Genomic DNA, 18,035 nt, shown 5'->3' with positions numbered 1-18,035 from the left:
CACATATACACACACAAACACATACATACACACACACACACATACATACACACATACATACATACATACATACATGCATACATACATACATACATACATACATACATACATACATACATACATTCATACATACACACATACACTCACATACATACATACACACATACCGACAGAGAGATAGATAGATAGATAGATAGATAGATAGATAGATAGATAGATAGATAGATAGATAGATAGATACATACATACATACATACACACACACACACATACATACATACATACATACATACATACATACATACATACATACATACATACATACATACATACATACATTCATTCATACATACATACACACATACACTCACATACATACATACACACATACAGACAGAGAGATAGATAGATAGATAGATAGATAGATAGGTAGATAGATAGATAGATAGATAAATAGATAGATAGATAGATATTGATATTGATATAGATATTGATATAGATATTGATATAGATTCACACTTATATATATATATATATGTCTGTGGATTTAGTTTAACGTTGGGTACATTCATCAATGTAAGGGTCTAGTTCACATGCCTATATATATATATATATAATTCTGTCATCTAGACCTATTGTTTGTGGGATTTACAAAAAGTGTAGTGTTGAATATCTACAATCCTGTATTTGAAAGTAGCTGATGGATATGCTACAGATGCACTTACCTATATCTTAACATACAAACAAGCATGTTTGATAAGTGTGTGTGTGCTTGTTAAGTTTGGTTGTGTGTGTGTGTGGACCTACAGTGCCTGTAATACTGTTACATTGAGACCAATCTACAGCTATCAGCACACACACACGCATATATCTATCCTACACGGCCCAAGGGCAGATAACTGGCGGCAATGATTTCATAGCAAGATAACCCGTACATTTGACCTTTCATTTTAAAAAAAGTAAAGTAATTTTTTTTTTTAAGTTTCTGTATGTGTGTCGGTGTTACCGTAATAAGTGTAATAAATCAAATCATTATCGAAGGAAATAGAACAATAAACGTGTCTCTCTCGTGTCACCGTTTTGCATGTTAATTTTCCTCTGTAGAACGAACCCACTTGGCCCAACCAGTTCTATGGTCACAGCAAAGGTTCTCATCTTGTAGATCAAGCAATAGATTCAGCTTGGTGTCTTGCTTCTGGTTCTCATTGTTTGATCTCTCTTTCCCACCCCCCCCCCCTCCCGTATCAAGTTAAGAAGCATTCGCAGATTGAGTCATCATCTTCACCAAACTCCATGCGGGTCGGGGCATGAGAGGCTCGATTCATCTCTTGCAAAAGCGTTGGACAAATCGTGACCTCCGTGACCCCAATGTCGAAGTTGCCGGACAAATGCCCGGCAGGCATTTTGGCGATAAAATGCATGATCTTATGAGCTGATGATTCTATTTTGTAACCAGTACTGTATAAACACAAAAATGGACTGCTGGTCGTGTAATTTTAGAATTATTATCACATAAGGAAGCCAAAAAAAAGAGTATTAAATGTATCAAGTACTTGGTGGAGTAATCGTTTATTAAAATGGTGGGTCACTGTGGAGAAAAAAAAAAGAGGGTGGGGTTGTCCCGAGGTGAGGTCAAGGCGGTTGGGGTCTAGTAAGCAATGAAAAGAACTATGCTAGTAAAGCCTGAAAAAAAAAGGGGGGGGGGGCACTGCTAGAGATTCCCCCATTGTTCTTTTTACCGGCAGGTCGGATAGGTTATGTGGGCCTGTCTTGTGGATTCAATTAATACATTAAACTAAGTCATGTAGCTCTAGTGGGTTAAACGAAACTAGAGAGAGGCAATGGAATGGGGGGGGGGGGGGGAAGGAGGGTTATTTTGGAAGAAAGGGGGAGGGGGTCAACGTACGTCATGGGTCGATACCACCGCCAAGACATTGTCATGTCAGAAGGACAACAGCACACGTGTCACTGCCCTTCATATTTTTAACTGGGCTCTGGAGGTGGTGACAGCTTCCGGGATACATTTGTCTTGATCGTCTGCTGAAGATTTTGCAGCGAGAGTTCTCATCCTTGTTTTAAGACTGACATGTTGTAGATTTTAAAATAAAAAAAACAACAACTAGTGCCGTACATCAGACAGTGTGCAGCCTTATAATGCGCACAAATGTAAGATCCTTTAATGTACTTTAAGCTTACTATAACTATAAAGTAAATAAAAATTTGTTGAAAAATAAAGGAGGCGCCAAAAGTCAAAAGGATATAAGTGTGAAACAAATTAAAAATTGTACCGACCTGTGACTTTAAGGGGAAAAAATGTTTCTTCAAACGGATGGGGTGGGGGTGTTTAGGATAAATATATTTAATAGATTTGAGAAAGTACTTTGAGTACTTTTATGTCTAAACCAAAAGAGTAGATAGAATACGACAGGAGATACAAGCTTAGAGATGCAAGAAAAAGTGGCTCAAGGGAGAAGACTTCAAGAAATAAATAAAGTACTTCTACATCTTATCTCATTCCACTTATTTTGTTATATTTAATATGCATATTTTGTTAACAAGTATACATTTTTGAAAAATGGATGTTCGTCTGATGGTCCTACTCTGCTAGTTTTCAGACTGTTTTAGTCGGTTGTTGACTTGTAGCACCGAATTCCTAGTACAACTAAACCGGTGTCGGCGTATTATAGTTTTAATTGTAGAACGTGAAATATCTTGAACAAACGTTTTTCTAAAAACAAAACTAAATATAAACTTTTATTACAATGTAGACAAATTCAACTCGAGATGAAAAAGTAAACGATTATTTTAACATAAGACAACTCACTATTTTAAAAACAACAACACGTCTTTACTGTTTCCAATTTCTGTGGCGTCTGTCGTTTCACATTCGTATTACTCTAGGCCCTATTGTAATTTCATCATATTCACTGCATAGTCTCCAATTAATCGCTAATGTCTTCTCATCGTCATCTTGGGGAGAGAGAGAGAGACAGACAGACAGACAGACACACACACACACACAGAGACAGACAGACAGACAGACAGACAGAGACTTATCCCACTTTGACCTCATTATTCGCCAAATCGAATTTCTATTTAAAGACACCCAGACACACACACAGAGACAGACAGACAGACAGACAGACAGAGACTTATCCCACTTTGACCTCATTATTCGCCAAATCGAATTTCTATTTAAAGACACCCCCTCCTTTTTCCTCCCCCCCCCCAAGTGAAGACCAATCTTCGTCTGTTTCATTATGCTTGGCGACTTCAACGCTTCCAGCAGACCGCTGACCAGTGACGTAGAATTCAGTTTTCCTGTAATGTCATATGGTCCTGGATATTTAACAGGAATTAAAGAATTTCGTTCAGAAATAAGAGAACAAAACAATTAACTTAAGGTTTTAATTTCTAAGGTCATCAGTAGACAGTAGTACCATAATTAAAATAAAATCGTTAGAAATAATGATCCACAATCCCTTCCCTTCCACATTCCCTTCCACATTCCCTTCCACTACATTTCAAAGTGCTGCATCCGTACTCAGGTAATCGTTTTCCCGCCAATATTTCAATAAATAAATAAATAAATAATGTCTGTCGTCAAAAGTCCTGAAGAATTTCTTACTTCAGTTTCCAGGACTGTTGTTGTTGTTTTTTTTATAATTTTTTAAATTTATTTTTATCTTATTTTACTTTTGGGAAGTTAGCCCCAGGCGGCTAAGACTTCGTCACGCTACTGCTTTGACAAACCTAAAAAATGTTCACAGCTTCAGTTAAAAGAAGTCTTATGTCACAAATCATAAGATCGTTATAAAGACACCGACGTGTTTATACTCTATTTATATTGCATTTCTTTCTTGTATTCATAGCCGTTATCAGCAACATTAAAGAGGTTTGTAAGGCAGTTCAACAAAATCGGAGTTTACCAAAATAGCGAAGATTCAAAACGGTCTTCCGTCCTTAGCGGCAGACGACTATGTATTCAAAACGAGGCTCTATTACGCTGTCCAAATTGTGCACCATTCACAGACTTTTAAAGGTCTAAGGGCACGGGGGAACAACATGTGAATAGGTTCGTTGACACGGCGGGGTGTTGGGTGAAAAAACATCACATCAAAAAGTCATTTGTAGTACTTTCTACAAGGCCATTCTATTAGCAGCCACTCACTAGCGCAGAAATTCGTTGTGCCAGTGAAGCGTGGTGAATCAATTCGAAAAGATGCATGTATGGCTTTTTAAATTTAACGGAACAAATTCATGTCTAAGTGTCAGTACAACAATGCACTGCTATTGTAACTGATAGACAGAGAGTGCAGAGTAAGCGAATCCTTAAAGATAAAAAAAAAATTGACCTTTGGCATCCTACTGTTTGTTTAGTTTGAAATTTTGGTTTGAGAGTACACTGTGTGGGCGCCCCCCCCCCTCCCCCCATACTGTTGATTTAATTCGAAATTTTGTTTGAGAATACATTGCACTGAACTATATAGTATACATATCTGCAGGTATTATTTTACATGTTATAGATCAGTGATGCCCAACCTTCTATGATCTTGTCATGGGTCGAATTGCCGCTGAAAATGACGAACTCAATGCAACCCGACCTCTGCTGCTTCACTTCAGACTGTGGTCAGAAGTTTCAAGACAGAGGGGGCCTGGCTATATGGGCAAACGGGCAAATGCACGGTGGGCCGGCACCAGATGGGCCGGACTGTTTCCGACCAAAGAATTTTTTTTTCAATGGACACACACACATTCACATAGAAAAGAAAATCACCCACCCCCTCCCTTACCGAAAAATCCTGGCTAAGCCCAAGGCCCAATATATGACATACCGGTACCATTTGAGGGCCGCTTTATACGGTAATACCAGGACCGATATTTGATACCCAGTCTGCCCCTGTTAACACCGCTTTTCGGGCCAGATATGGCCTGCGGGCCTTAGTTTGGCCGTCACTGACATAGATTTACATGAGGCTATGCTATTCGAATGATTACTTTTATCAATACTACTATGTTGACGCCGTGCGATGATAATTCAAAGATTAAAAGATTTAAACTATTTAAAAAATATGAACTTTTATAAGATATGAACTTTTATAAGATATGAACTTTTATAAGATATGGAGGGATGTGTGGATGAGAGGCAAAAACCGCTTGGCTACGGCTAGTTCACCTAACAAAAGGGCTTCAGTTCGAATCCTGACTCGAGCAGAGTAGTGTTTGCTGAGCGCTTAAGTGTAGCACGAAAACCTTCTCTAAGAGACACCCCCCCCCCCGCCCACTGGTCCGCGCTGAGCATGCTATAAGCGTGAAAACTGCGCTATATAAAAGAAATGTAAAAAAAAATAAATATCCACTGTCATAAGATTTCACTGTTAAATATGTGCTTTGACAAGATATGCACTATTCAAAGCTATGCAGTCATATGCACTCTAAAAATGCATGCAAGGTTAAACTGGACTATATTATTCCATGTCCAGCTCTACCGCACTATACTTTTTTATTCAATAGACCGTACACTTGACCTTGCGTTGACATTCGGCATGGTATAATGTCACTGTGGTCCGCATGCCGTGACATTTACAGCCCGCGGGGATGACTTATGACATGTCGGCCTGCGACTGCTTCCCGCATTTCGTGACGTCTAATGACACGATTGTGACAGCAGCCTTTTAGTCCAGTTATCACCTAAGTCAAGAGACTTACCGCATGTCGCCTAATGCCGTTAGTCAAAGCAGGCGTCTCAGCAGGCTCGCACCCTGCGGTCCAAAGTAACGGTACAGTCCTATCAGTGTTTCTCAACCTGGGGTTCATTGACCTCTCCTGAAATCTTATCTTATCTTATCTTATCTCACCTTATTATCTCACCTTATTATCTCACCTTATTATCTCACCTTATTATCTTATCTTATTATCTTATCTTATTATCTTATCTTATTATCTTATCTTATTATCTTATCTTATTATCTTATCTTATTATCTTATCTTATTATCTTATCTTATTATCTTATCTCATTATCTTATCTTATTATTCTAGTTGCGACAACAAGTCGTTATTTGGGACATGGTGGCTGAGTGGTAAAGCGCTTGGCTTCCAAACGGAAGGGTCTCTAGTTTTGTTCACGGTCAAGACTGGGATTCTGAACTATGGGATCAACTCTACTGACAACGTTGGAGATGTAGAGGCGAATGGTCGTAGGGGTGACCACATGGCACACTCTAATTAAACGTCGGCCATCTTAACACAAAAGCTTTACATCATCTGCAAGATCTGAATTTCCATTTGTTTGGCCAATACCATTATCTTATTTTTTTCCTATTTCAACTTATCTTATCTCTCTTACTTTACTATTACAAGTCGTTAGGGTTGTTGAACATTGATGTTGACTTCGTTTGTAAATGTAGATGTTTTCCTTTGTAAATGTAGATGTTAATTGAAACCTTCTTGTTAATTTGAAGAGTTTATTGCTAATTGTCATTTTTTATTCATTTTGAGGTAACCTTTTCCATTTCCGAATCAATGGTAATAAGTAGAAGTGCAGTGTTTCACATGAATATAGGTATCGCATCGTGACCTACATATTTTTTCCGCGTCTTATGCAGACAAAGTTGTTGTTCGCCGGCGGTCTATTTAAGTTTTCTTTCCGTCTTCTGCTCCTGTCTTAAATAATGGCTTTTCTTTGGGTCTAGAAATGTTTGTCCCGCGGCCTTTGTGGGAAAAAAAATAGGTTCATAGTTTCTTTTACGTTGCTGAACGCGTTCAAATCATTTATTTAAAACACAACATGAAGTGATGTCATGATGTTTCAAGTATCGTGATGTAATATGACGTAATGTATAGCATCATGACGTAATGTATAGCAGTATGACGTTTAGAGGATGCGATATAAAGCAATAAGAGTAAAGCTTATGAGGCTGTGTACGCTAGGAACTGTAAATGGAACACTGTCACCGTAGACGCCCCTGACATCTCTTCCCATTTTTTTTCTTCGTTTGTATCTTTTCTTACGTACCACCACTACCACACACACACACAGACACACACACACATATATAGATACACACACACACACACACATAAATAGATACACACACAGAGACACACACACATATATAGATACACACACACACACAGACACACATATTATAGATACACACACACTGGCTTTTTTTAACCACCCGCCAAACTAAATTTAGAAGTACCGTTTAAGCTTCCCCCTCCTGCCCCTCTCCGGGGGGTGTTAATGACTTTGATTCTGAAGGTGAACCAAGGCGAATGGGTTTGACCTGAAATATGAACATAATATTTCATCAGGTTGTAAGACCTGGTTTTTATGTCCCCACTGGTGAACGGAAAGAAACGGGGCGGGGATGGTGAAAAAAAAATGCCTGTTAGGGGTCCAGTGTGTCCCCCCCCCCCCACATCCACACTTTAAAAAAAAAAGATAAGTTAATTCTTCTCACTTTACAACTGGCTTCCAATTTCTCTTTCTTTCTGTTTCTTTCTTTCTTACATTTCTCTTAGTTCTTTCTCTGTCTCTCGGTTTCTTTCTTACATTTCTCTTAGTTCTTTCTCTTTCTTTCTGTTTCTTTCTTACATTTCTCTTAGTTCTTTCTCTTTCTTTCTGTTTCTTTCTTACATTTCTCTTAGTTCTTTCTCTTTCTTTCTGTTTCTTTCTTACATTTCTCTTAGTTCTTTCTCTTTCTCTCGGTTTCTTTCTTACATTTCTCTTAGTTCTTTCTCTTTCTCTCTGTTTCTTTCTTACATTTCTCTTAGTTCTTTCTCTTTCTTTCTATTTCTTTCTTACATTTCTCTTAGTTCTTTCTCTTTCTTTCTATTTCTTTCTTACATTTCTCTTAGTTCTTTCTCTTTCTTTCTAACATTTCTCTTACTTTCTATTTCTTTCTTACATTTCTCTTAGTTCTTTCTCCTTATTTCTGTTTCTTTCTTTCTTACATTTCTCTTAGTTCTTTCACCTTCTTTCTGTTTCTTTCTTTCTTACATTTCTCTTAGTTCTTTCTCTTTCTCTCTGTTTCTTTCTTACAATTCTCTTAGTTCTTTCTCTTTCTTTCTGTTTCTTTCTTACATTTCTCTTAGTTCTTTCTCTTTCTCTCGGTTTCTTTCTTACATTTCTCTTAGTTCTTTCTCTTTCTTTCTGTTTCTTTCTTTCTTACATTTCTCTTAGTTCTTTCTCTTTCTCTCTGTTTCATTCTTACATTTCTCTTAGTTCTTTCTCTTTCTTTCTATTTTTTTCTTACATTTCTCTTAGTTCTTTCTCTTTCTCTCGGTTTCTTTCTTACATTTCTCTTAGTTCTTTCTCTTTCTCTCTGTTTCTTTCTTACATTTCTCTTAGTTCTTTCTCTTTCTCTCTGTTTCTTTCTTACATTTCTTTTAGTTCTTTCTCTTTCTCTCTGTTTCTTTCTTACATTTCTCTTAGTTCTTTCTCTTTATTTCTATTTCTTTCTTACATTTCTCTTAGTTCTTTCTCTTTCTCTCTGTTTCTTTCTTACATTTCTCTTAGTTCTTTCTCTTTCTTTCTATTTCTTTCTTACATTTCTCTTAGTTCTTTCTCTTTCTTTCTATTTCTTTCTTACATTTCTCTTAGTTCTTTCTCCTTCTTTCTGTTTCTTTCTTTCTTACATTTCTCTTAGTTCTTTCTCCTTCTTTCTGTTTCTTTCTTTCTTACATTTCTCTTAGTTCTTTCTCTTTCTCCCTGTTTCTTTCTTACATTTCTCTTAGTTCTTTCTCTTTCTTTCTGTTTCTTTCTTACATTTCTCTTAGTTCTTTCTCTTTCTTTCTGTTTCTTTCTTACATTTCTCTTAGTTCTTTCTCTTTCTTTCTCTTTCTTTCTTACATTTCTCTTAGTTCTTTCTCTTTCTCTCTGTTTCTTTCTTACATTTCTCTTAGTTCTTTCTCTTTCTTTCTGTTTCTTTCTTACATTTCTCTTAGTTCTTTCTCTTTCTTTCTGTTTCTTTCTTACATTTCTCTTAGTTCTTTCTCTTTCTCTCTGTTTCTTTCTTACATTTCTCTTAGTTCTTTCTCTTTCTTTCTGTTTCTTTCTTACATTTCTCTTAGTTCTTTCTCTTTCTTTCTGTTTCTTTCTTACATTTCTCTTAGTTCTTTCTCTTTCTTTCTGTTTCTTTCTTACATTTCTCTTAGTTCTTTCTCTTTTTTTCTGTTTCCTTCTTACATTTCTCTTAGTTCTTTTTCTTTCTGTTTCTTTCTTACATTTCTCTTAGTTCTTTCTCTTTCTCTCTGTTTCTTTCTTACATTTCTCTTAGTTCTTTCTCTTTCTTTCTGAAATTTCTCTTAGTTCTTTCTCTTTCTCTCTGTTTCTTTCTTACTTTTCTCTTAGTTCTTTCTCTTTCTCTCTGTTTCTTTCTTTCTTACATTTCTCTTATTTTTTCTCTTTCTTCCCTTTTCTCTTTGTCTTTCTCTGTTTCCCATTCTCTCTTTGTCTTACAAAAGCTTATATCAACTTATATCAGACAGGAGTCGGTCTGGTACAAATCATGTTCACGTTATTTCTCCCCACTTCCAAGTCTCGGATCAAGTTGAAACTTTGCACAAAAAGTCATTGTCGGAGACAATACATCAATCAATAAAAAAATTAATCAATTAGTCAATTACTTCATTTGCTTTTATGTGGAGAAAGGGATATAAATATTGCAATATTGAGAGTTATCTCGGTAATTGTTTAGTTCTTTCCCTAATATAAGAGTTGTGTTTTAAAAAAGTGTGTTTTTAAAAGTTTACTTGTTTCTTTTTTCTCTTTGCCTGTCTCTCTTTCTCATTTTCTCTTTTTCTTTCTGTCTCTTTTTTTCTCTTACACTCTTTCCTCCACTCTTTCTCTTTGTTCTCCGTCCCCCCGTCTCTCTGGTGTCTGTAGAAGTCAGATTTCTTTATTCAATTGTTTCTTTTCTGAGAGTCTATGTGCGTGTTTTTTGTGCGTGTGATTGTGTGTCTATGTCGCCTGTGTGTGTGTGTGTGTGTGTTTGCTAGTTCTTTAAAACAATAGTTCATATGAAAATGACAGTTTAACCCCCCCCCCTCTTCCCGCTTTCTTTTTTCACTCAGCTGTATTGTTCTCCGAAACAGGATGTGCTGTTAAATTTGTCTCATTTTATATAGGCTAGGGTTCAACAGATATATGCACATGGCGCTTCCGGTGAGTCTTAAAAACACGTGGTGTCGCGGCAAGGCGTTGAGGAAAGGTGCAGGGGCGGACTGGCTGTATGGGCAATGGGGCAAATGCCCAGTGGCCGGTACCTAATAGGTCTGTACCCAAATAGGTCTGTAGAACGACCGAAAGAGGCGCATGGATGCCACTATCACACTATGACACGTGATTTGTTTAAGGTTTTATAATATTCTCTTATAAAAGGGGGCCCTCTGAGAGTCGTGTTTGAAAAAAAAAATCTTTTACAAACGCTACAGTGCAATACTAATTAAATACATTTTCCGAAATAATGTTATAGCCTACATCCGTAGACAGTGCTACAAGAAGGCTCCATCCTTTAGGGCCTACACACTTAAAAAGCAACATAAGGCCTATATTTCGTATTAGGATATAGTGTTCACTGTATGCATGTGTACAGCTATCGATACATTATCAAACTTAATGTAATGATTTTGAGGATATGTAGACTTAGAATAGGAAGTCCATCACATGATATAGGCCTACAATTTATGGGCCGGATGGTATAGAAATGTCCTGGCCAAATTTGACACCCAGTCCGCCCCTGGAAAGGTGTAAGAATGGTACCGCTGTTGGGGCGCCTAACATTCTTTCACTGTTTTTATTTGTTCAATTCTTAGCTGATCATCAAGCCAATAGCTTTTTTTTGGTTTTATCATAATTTATTTTTTAAATTTTAATATCGCTTATTCCCCTTGAATTATTTTTACCACACCGTAAAGATGCCCCCTGACAACTATATATTTACATCATAGACTCTACGATCGTCAGATTTAGGTCAACTGATTTACATAATGCTGTCTGTTGCTTCAGCCTTCTGATTCTTCCTAGCATCATTGATGATCGTAAAATAATTTTTTTACAATCATAAGCCATTCTAGCTTTATTTTTCTTTAACTTGACATTTCACAGTATTCGGATTCATCCTAAATGAATTGCTTTTTAAATGCTTGCTGTTTTTTTTTCTTGTTTCGTATGTTCTTTTGAAGAGTTGAAGATAGGCCTAATAATCTACATCCTAGCCGACCTAGTCCAAACCTCCCGCAGAACGTTAGTGGACGGCAGCGGGCAGGGTATGAACGAGATTGCTGTCAGTTCTTTGGTTACAAATTTGAATTTTAATTTGATTCTATAGCGTTTAAAATGTGCGCAGAATTTAAAATCTATATCATTTTAAAAATCTATATTTTATCAAGCGTATTCTGTAGACTGAATATGTCAAATTACTCTTAGAGTTTGGTTTGTATCCAATTTACGGAATGTACTTCTCAATAGCGCTCAAAATTAAAAAAAGAATTCGATTTTAAGGAAAAAATACAAAAAAAACAGTGAAGTATTGTCAAGGGCCCCGTGGCCTAATGGATAAGGCGTCTGACTTCGGATCAGAAGATTGCGAGTTCGAATCTCGTCGGGGTCGTAAATTTTTTTTTGTCAAACTTGTTATTGTTTTATTTACATGTCAGTGTTGTTAAGTTGTTAATTTCTCTATCAGCCGTCCTTTATAAACACTGGTCCATTTTATACAACAACACGCGCGCAAGCACACACACACACAGAAAGAGAGAGAGAGAGAGAGCCATTTGCGTGTAGATCAATTCTGCTTGGAGGCCAAACAATGTTCTGTATTTAAAAAAAAAAAAAAAAAAAAAAGGTCTGCTATAAACACATTTAAGAAGGAAAGGAAAACTATCAGCGATGATATGCGGAAAGAAAATTTAAATTGATCCTCCCGACTGACAATATTTCACTTCAGATTTGTGTCAAAATGTATAAAGTTGTATAACCTCTTCTCTTCTTTTTCTCTGTGTCTCTTTTTTTTTCTTCCTCTTTTTCTTTCTTATTCTCTCTCTCTTATTTGTTTACCGCTCTCTATCTCTCTTTTTGTTCTCTCTTTCGTTCTTTCTCTTCCCTCCACCTCTTTATCTTTCTCTTCTCAATCTATTTTTTCTCTCTTTTTTTCTCTCTCTTGCCTTTTTTTTTCCTCCTTTTTTTTCCTCCCTATTTCTATTCCTCTTCGCTCCCTTCTCTCTCGTTTTATCTCTTTCTCCCCCCCCCCTTTCGTTTCTCTCTTTATTTACTCTCTCACTTTTTCAGAATTAATAAATCTTGAGTCAAATGTATCATTTTTTTTTTTTTTTAAATAATCCAGGGCGACTCTGCCACGACATTTCTATGAAGCCACGTCGTGTAGAGTTGGCTTGACTATTTAAAAGGGCACGTACTCTAACGAACTTGGGTCATACATAATTGTAGACATTCTTATTAAGCGTGTCAAGCATACAGATAAGGTCAATACACACCAACAAAAATATATAGATATCTACACCTGTACTTAACATGTAGCCTCCCCCCCCCCCAAAAAAAAAAATCGATAGGACAGCTGGGTAAAAAGAGACATTACATTTTATTTTAACGACTTGTACAGCTCGAGAGCCTGACTAATGTCCGATATAAAAGATACGACTTCGTGCACGCCCAAAGTCTCATTCCCTTCAGCTAAATAACAGGGAATAAAGGATTCGAACTCAGGGGCGACAGTCCTAGGCGGAAACTAAACGGCCAGCCGACTATCCTGTTATTTCTTATGATTATGTGTGCTTATCTGTCGAATGATTTATGATGTATTGTTAAATCTGGCTAGCATTGAACATAGAACGGGATACGTTAAGTCCAGTTATCTTCTAAGAGATTAGACTAAAAAATTAGTTGTCTAGTAACTGACGCAGACTCGATTAGCTCAATAAAAAAAAAAAGGAAAAGAAAATGTATTTGACCTAAAATATTACTTGGCGACATAAGAAACCATTACGTAACCCTAGTAAAGGTGACCTCCCCCCGACCTGTCAATCTTCTCACGGTCACACCGTCATGCCTTTGTCTATGTTGTAGTTAGCATTTTAAGAACTTACCCTCTTCGCATACACACAAACACACAGTAAGACACACACACACCCTCTACACATACACACACATACACAGCCACATGTGAACACACATCCCACACACTTCAGTCACACACAGAAACACGCATTTAATAACACACAGCACATAAACACACTAGCACATACGTATTAACACACACACACTAACACATAAACAACTACTAGCACATACACACACTAGCACATACACACGTTAGCACGCACACACACACACACCATAGCACACATCCCCGCACAAAGGCACATAGTCACACCCACAAAGGCACATAGTCACACCCACAAAGGCACATAGTCACACCCACTAACACACATACCACCACAAAGACACACACAGGACAATCCATGACTTAAAGATAAACTGACTAACGAGTGGTGTCCCAGAATCTATTAATAACACTTTGGCAATAGATCTATTAATAATAATTTGGTACTAGCTTTGTCAGACGCAAGTTTTTGAAAATAACAAGCATTGAACTTCATGGCGACCAGATTGATTGTGCTACACCTGCATCTTTTTAAAAAAAAGTTTACGTCTGTAATCTGGAACATTAGTTTTCTGAGCCCCCAATAAAAGGCCGAATGGTTAGGACAAGAAACTTTGAACAGCGCAGCTTTAAACAGAGACCAGTCGTCACAGAAGGCCTGAACACTGACCAGCAACGTCACAACCTGTGGGAAGTTTAGACCCAATAGCTCGTTGCCACGTCGCAGGTTTGTACGACGCGGAAAAAAAAAACTTCCCACAGGTTGTGACGTTGCAGGTCAGTGTTCAGGCCTTTTATAACGAAATGGTCTCGCTTAAACTCCATGTCATAGTCGATAGTGTGTAAGATTGATGACAATGCTCACATACCCGGATGCGATTTCTTGTCTTTTTGACGGCTGCATCTATAACACATGACTTCCTTTTCTTTTCTGATACTGCATATATTAAAAAAAAATGTTTGTAAAATGTTTTACATGTTTCGGATGTTCCTTCAGAGTTGAAGATAGTTTACTTCCTAGTCCAAACCTCCCGCAGGACGACGGGGGATGGGAGCGGGCAGGGTTTGAACCCTCGACCGTCGATAAATCCGAACGACAGCCCAGCGCGCAAACCGCACGACCAGGCAGCCATGTCATAAATAATAAGTTCTCAGCAGTTTTTGACTACGCTCATTGGGAAAGAGCAGACAACTCTGCAGTTCACTGTTGGCTAGAAATCGAGAAACAGATTTAAAATGACTTTCCGACTTAGGTCAGTTTCTGGAGATTGAACCACGTTTTTAAATGAGATATATTTTTAGGTAGTAATTTGTAACCGATTATGAAAAGCAACATTTCAAAACACCAAACCAAAAGGTGTAAATATTAGTGGGTTTTTTTTTTTGGGGGGGGGGGGGAATTTCACGATTTTTTTAAAACACAGTTAGCTACTCTTTGTTTACCTTCTGATATTAAAGATCCGGTGTACATTCTTTTAGTAACAAAGTAAGGGAACATAGAATAAGAAGACAAGGCGATACGGAGAAATGTGGGAACCTGAAAGAAAAAAAGTATAACTTTCACAATAGTAAGATTGAATGGATGTCTATGTGCGTGTTTTTGTGCGTTTGATTGTGACTCTATGTGCTTGTGTGGCCGTGTGTGTGTGTGCATGTGCTAGTTCTTTAAAATAATAGTTCATGTGAAAATTACAAAATGCAGTAACATAGAAAAAGAAGATAAAGCGATACGGAGAAATGTGGTGCAATATTAGGGAACCTGAAGAAAAATGTATACCTTTGAAAGAGATTCTATCCAAGGCAAAAGGCAGAGAGGAATGGAGAAAGACCGTCAACAGATCTTGTGTGGTGCCCCAACGGTCCAACAGAACAAAAGATAGGTGAAGTAAAGAAGGAGAATGGTTTTATCGCTAATTATTGAAATTGCGATTCAGGTTTTTAACCTTTTTTTTTGTCTGTTCTTACACACTCATTACACACAGATTTGAGTCGGCCAGGGCCCGTCTTGACGTCTTGTGGTTACATATCTGTGTGTGTGTTTGTGTAAGTAGCGGAGTCTGTGTATGTACTCATGTGTCCTGAGTATATGTGCGTTGTCTGAGTGCGTCACAAGGAAAAAGGGACTAGGGGCATTCCATATCCGGTTGAACCGTTAAGATAAAAGGCTCATTTACAGGTAAAATCAGGTCATGGTTTGTCAGCTTGATTTGTGTCACTCATTGTCGCAGTCCGGGTCAAAGTGACATACACTAATGGACACAAGTGTTACAAGACCCTTTAAGTTTAAGAAGTCGTCAGACACTTGGTGCCTACATACAAACTTAAGCTTTGCTGGTAGTACATAAAGAAGAATGGAGGTCTTGGGTTCAAATCCTTGTGGAGTTGTGGGCTTATCTAGATCGTCTTATTATTACACAACTGGACCAGATTTTCTGACATCTTAAGTCGGTCGTTGTGCTGCATACATCATTGACTTTTCCATTAGTCCTACTTATGTTGGTCTTGAAGGCCATTTTAAAAAGTAAAAAATAAAGTTCCCCACTCAGACCTTGTGGTCTATAGGGCAGATGATGTAAAGGTCATCTGTTTCTGTGACCTACGGTTACCGAGGGAGTCATGTGCTCAGCACAACGACCAAACGCCTTTACTTTTCCCCAACTAATGTCAGGTACCCAGTAGAGCTGGGTGGACTCAGAGGCGCCCGAAGATCCCCGAAATTAAAAATACCAGTCTTCATCAAGATTCGAACCCCGGTCTACGGGTCGGAAGCCAATCGCTTTACCGATAAGCCACCAAGCCTCCGGTATTATTAGTATTTGAGTAGACGTCTACACGTGTTAATAATGATCAGCTTGTGTTGTTTTTTATTGCAAAGCTTATATCAACTCTCTCTCTCTGTCTGTCTGTCTGGTACAAAAATTGTACAGATTATTTCTCCCGTTTCTAATTCTCGGATCAAGTTAAGACTTTGCACTATTGCTCATTGTTGAAGATAATAATCAATAAAAGTTAATCAATAACTTAATTCATTATTGGTTATTAGTTAAGTGTTGTATTAGAAAAAATGGATTTACATGAAATATGTCTGTCGTTTTCTACTTTCTCTCTCTCTTTCTTTCTCTCTCTCTGTCTCTCTCTCTCTACGTGTCTCTATCTCTGTCTTTCTCCATGTCTCTATCTCGTTTTGTTACTCTCTCTGTCTCTCTGTTCTGTCCCTCTCTATCTTTTTTTTTTCTCTCTCTCTCCGTGTTGCTCCAGCTGTCTCTCAACGCCTCCCCCCCTCTCTCTCTCTCCATCTGTCTCTCTCTGTCTTTATACGTCTAGCTCTCTACCTGTGTGTCTCTCGATCTCTCTGTCTCTCCCTGTCTAGCTCTCTACTCTCTGGCAAAATGTTAATACACTTCAAAGCTCAATCTGTTGCCTAAAAATATACATTTGACCTTTTGTTTTTAAACATAAAGAACGGACACTAGCTAGCCATTGGTCAGCAGACCCCATTCAGAATCAATAAGTTCGTTTTATTTTTTGCAGTCGGTATTTTTATATTCATTTGTATCTTTTTTTTTTTAATTCGTAGACGTAATTCATTTTTTTAAATTACTTTGACATTACTTCGTATAGTGCATCTGTTGTGCTATCTTAAAATACGAACTTAGGGAGCCACTGCTGAATCATTTGCAACGGCGTCATAGGTGTTGGAGGATATACACCCTGTCTTAACCAACAGGCGTGCCAAGGGTCATCTCTGTCTGACCTGCAGTTGGAAGGGGGGGGGGGGGTTACTAAAAAACACAAAGTGACAATGACGTATATTTATAATTGACTTTAAACGACATGACGTCAATGGCCAGGGCAATTAATAGCTCCAGTGTGACACGTTCTTGAGTTGGACAAAAATATCAACTCATTAAAAATACAGAAAAGTCAGTACATGGTTAATTAAGGCACATTTATAACTGTTGAGATTTGAATCTATAAGTAAAGTCAGTCTTTTTTGTGTAATATATTTGTGTAAACTATAAATCGTGTGTTGTATAATATAATAATATAATTTTTAAAAAAAGAAAAAAAAGTAGTTTTTTTTAAGACAATTCCTTCTTTATAAACTTTTTGCAAAAGCGATCACTTTGCTCTTAATAATGAATGAATGTTAGATTAAAAAAAAAATGGAACATCTTTTTTACCCTGCCTCAACCCCCCCCCCTCTTTTCAATAAAAAAAAATCGGGTTAAGCGCATGTAAAAATCTACTCAGGGTATATAAAATTCTAGTTTGAGGATACAGATCCAGACATGACAACACCGAAAGACAGTAGTCTAGACTACAATACTGGATCTAGATCTATGGTATAGAAGATTCTAGTTTAGGGATAAGCCAGACTTCTAAGACGGTGCGCAAAGTGTTCCTAAACGTCTGGTTAATTGGTTAACTCTGTAATAAATATATGCGGGAATACCCGCAGACGTACGCGTGTTCAAGACATTGTCTAAACCTCCAGACCAAATTTAAATCTAGAAAATAATATTCGAAAAAATTATGACGGTCAAACTTAAGTTTTACCATCGTGACCAATGGACCTCATTCACCAATCGTAATCAAACAACATGGAGCCACGTGATTCTCTATCTCTTCTATACAAATTACAATTTAATTTTAATCAACAATGGTTATCACATGACAGTTTTTTAAATTGTTTTATCAATGTTATCACGCGACCGTTCGTTTCTGGTGAATGAGGTCCATTAGCTAGTCATTTCTTTTTCCTAAAAATATACATAAACTGTCAAAGATCCGTGTTTTGTTTGTTTGTTTTTGACCTGATGAAGAATGTACAAGTTGATTAGAGGAATAGTAAAAACAAGGGAGAAAAGAGAATGAAAGAGACAGAGAGAGAGAGAGAGAGAAAG

At 37.4% G+C, this 18,035-nt stretch overlaps 1 protein-coding gene and 1 non-coding gene across 4 annotated transcripts in view; both read left to right on the top strand.

Annotated features, from left to right (window-relative positions):
* LOC106079953 (WASH complex subunit 2-like) overlaps nt 1–18,035 on the top strand; it is an 85,826-nt gene that overhangs the window by 48,105 nt on the left and 19,686 nt on the right. The window lies entirely within an intron of this gene.
* On the top strand, nt 11,547–11,619 carry Trnar-ucg (transfer RNA arginine (anticodon UCG)). The gene has a single exon. It is a non-coding gene; the product is annotated as a tRNA-Arg (tRNA).

The sequence above is a fragment of the Biomphalaria glabrata genome, chromosome 10 (genome assembly GCF_947242115.1).
Source record: "Biomphalaria glabrata chromosome 10, xgBioGlab47.1, whole genome shotgun sequence".
NCBI lineage: Eukaryota > Metazoa > Mollusca > Gastropoda > Planorbidae > Biomphalaria > Biomphalaria glabrata.
Note: the sequence above shows the minus strand (reverse complement) of the source record. Positions and strands in the feature narration are given on the sequence as shown.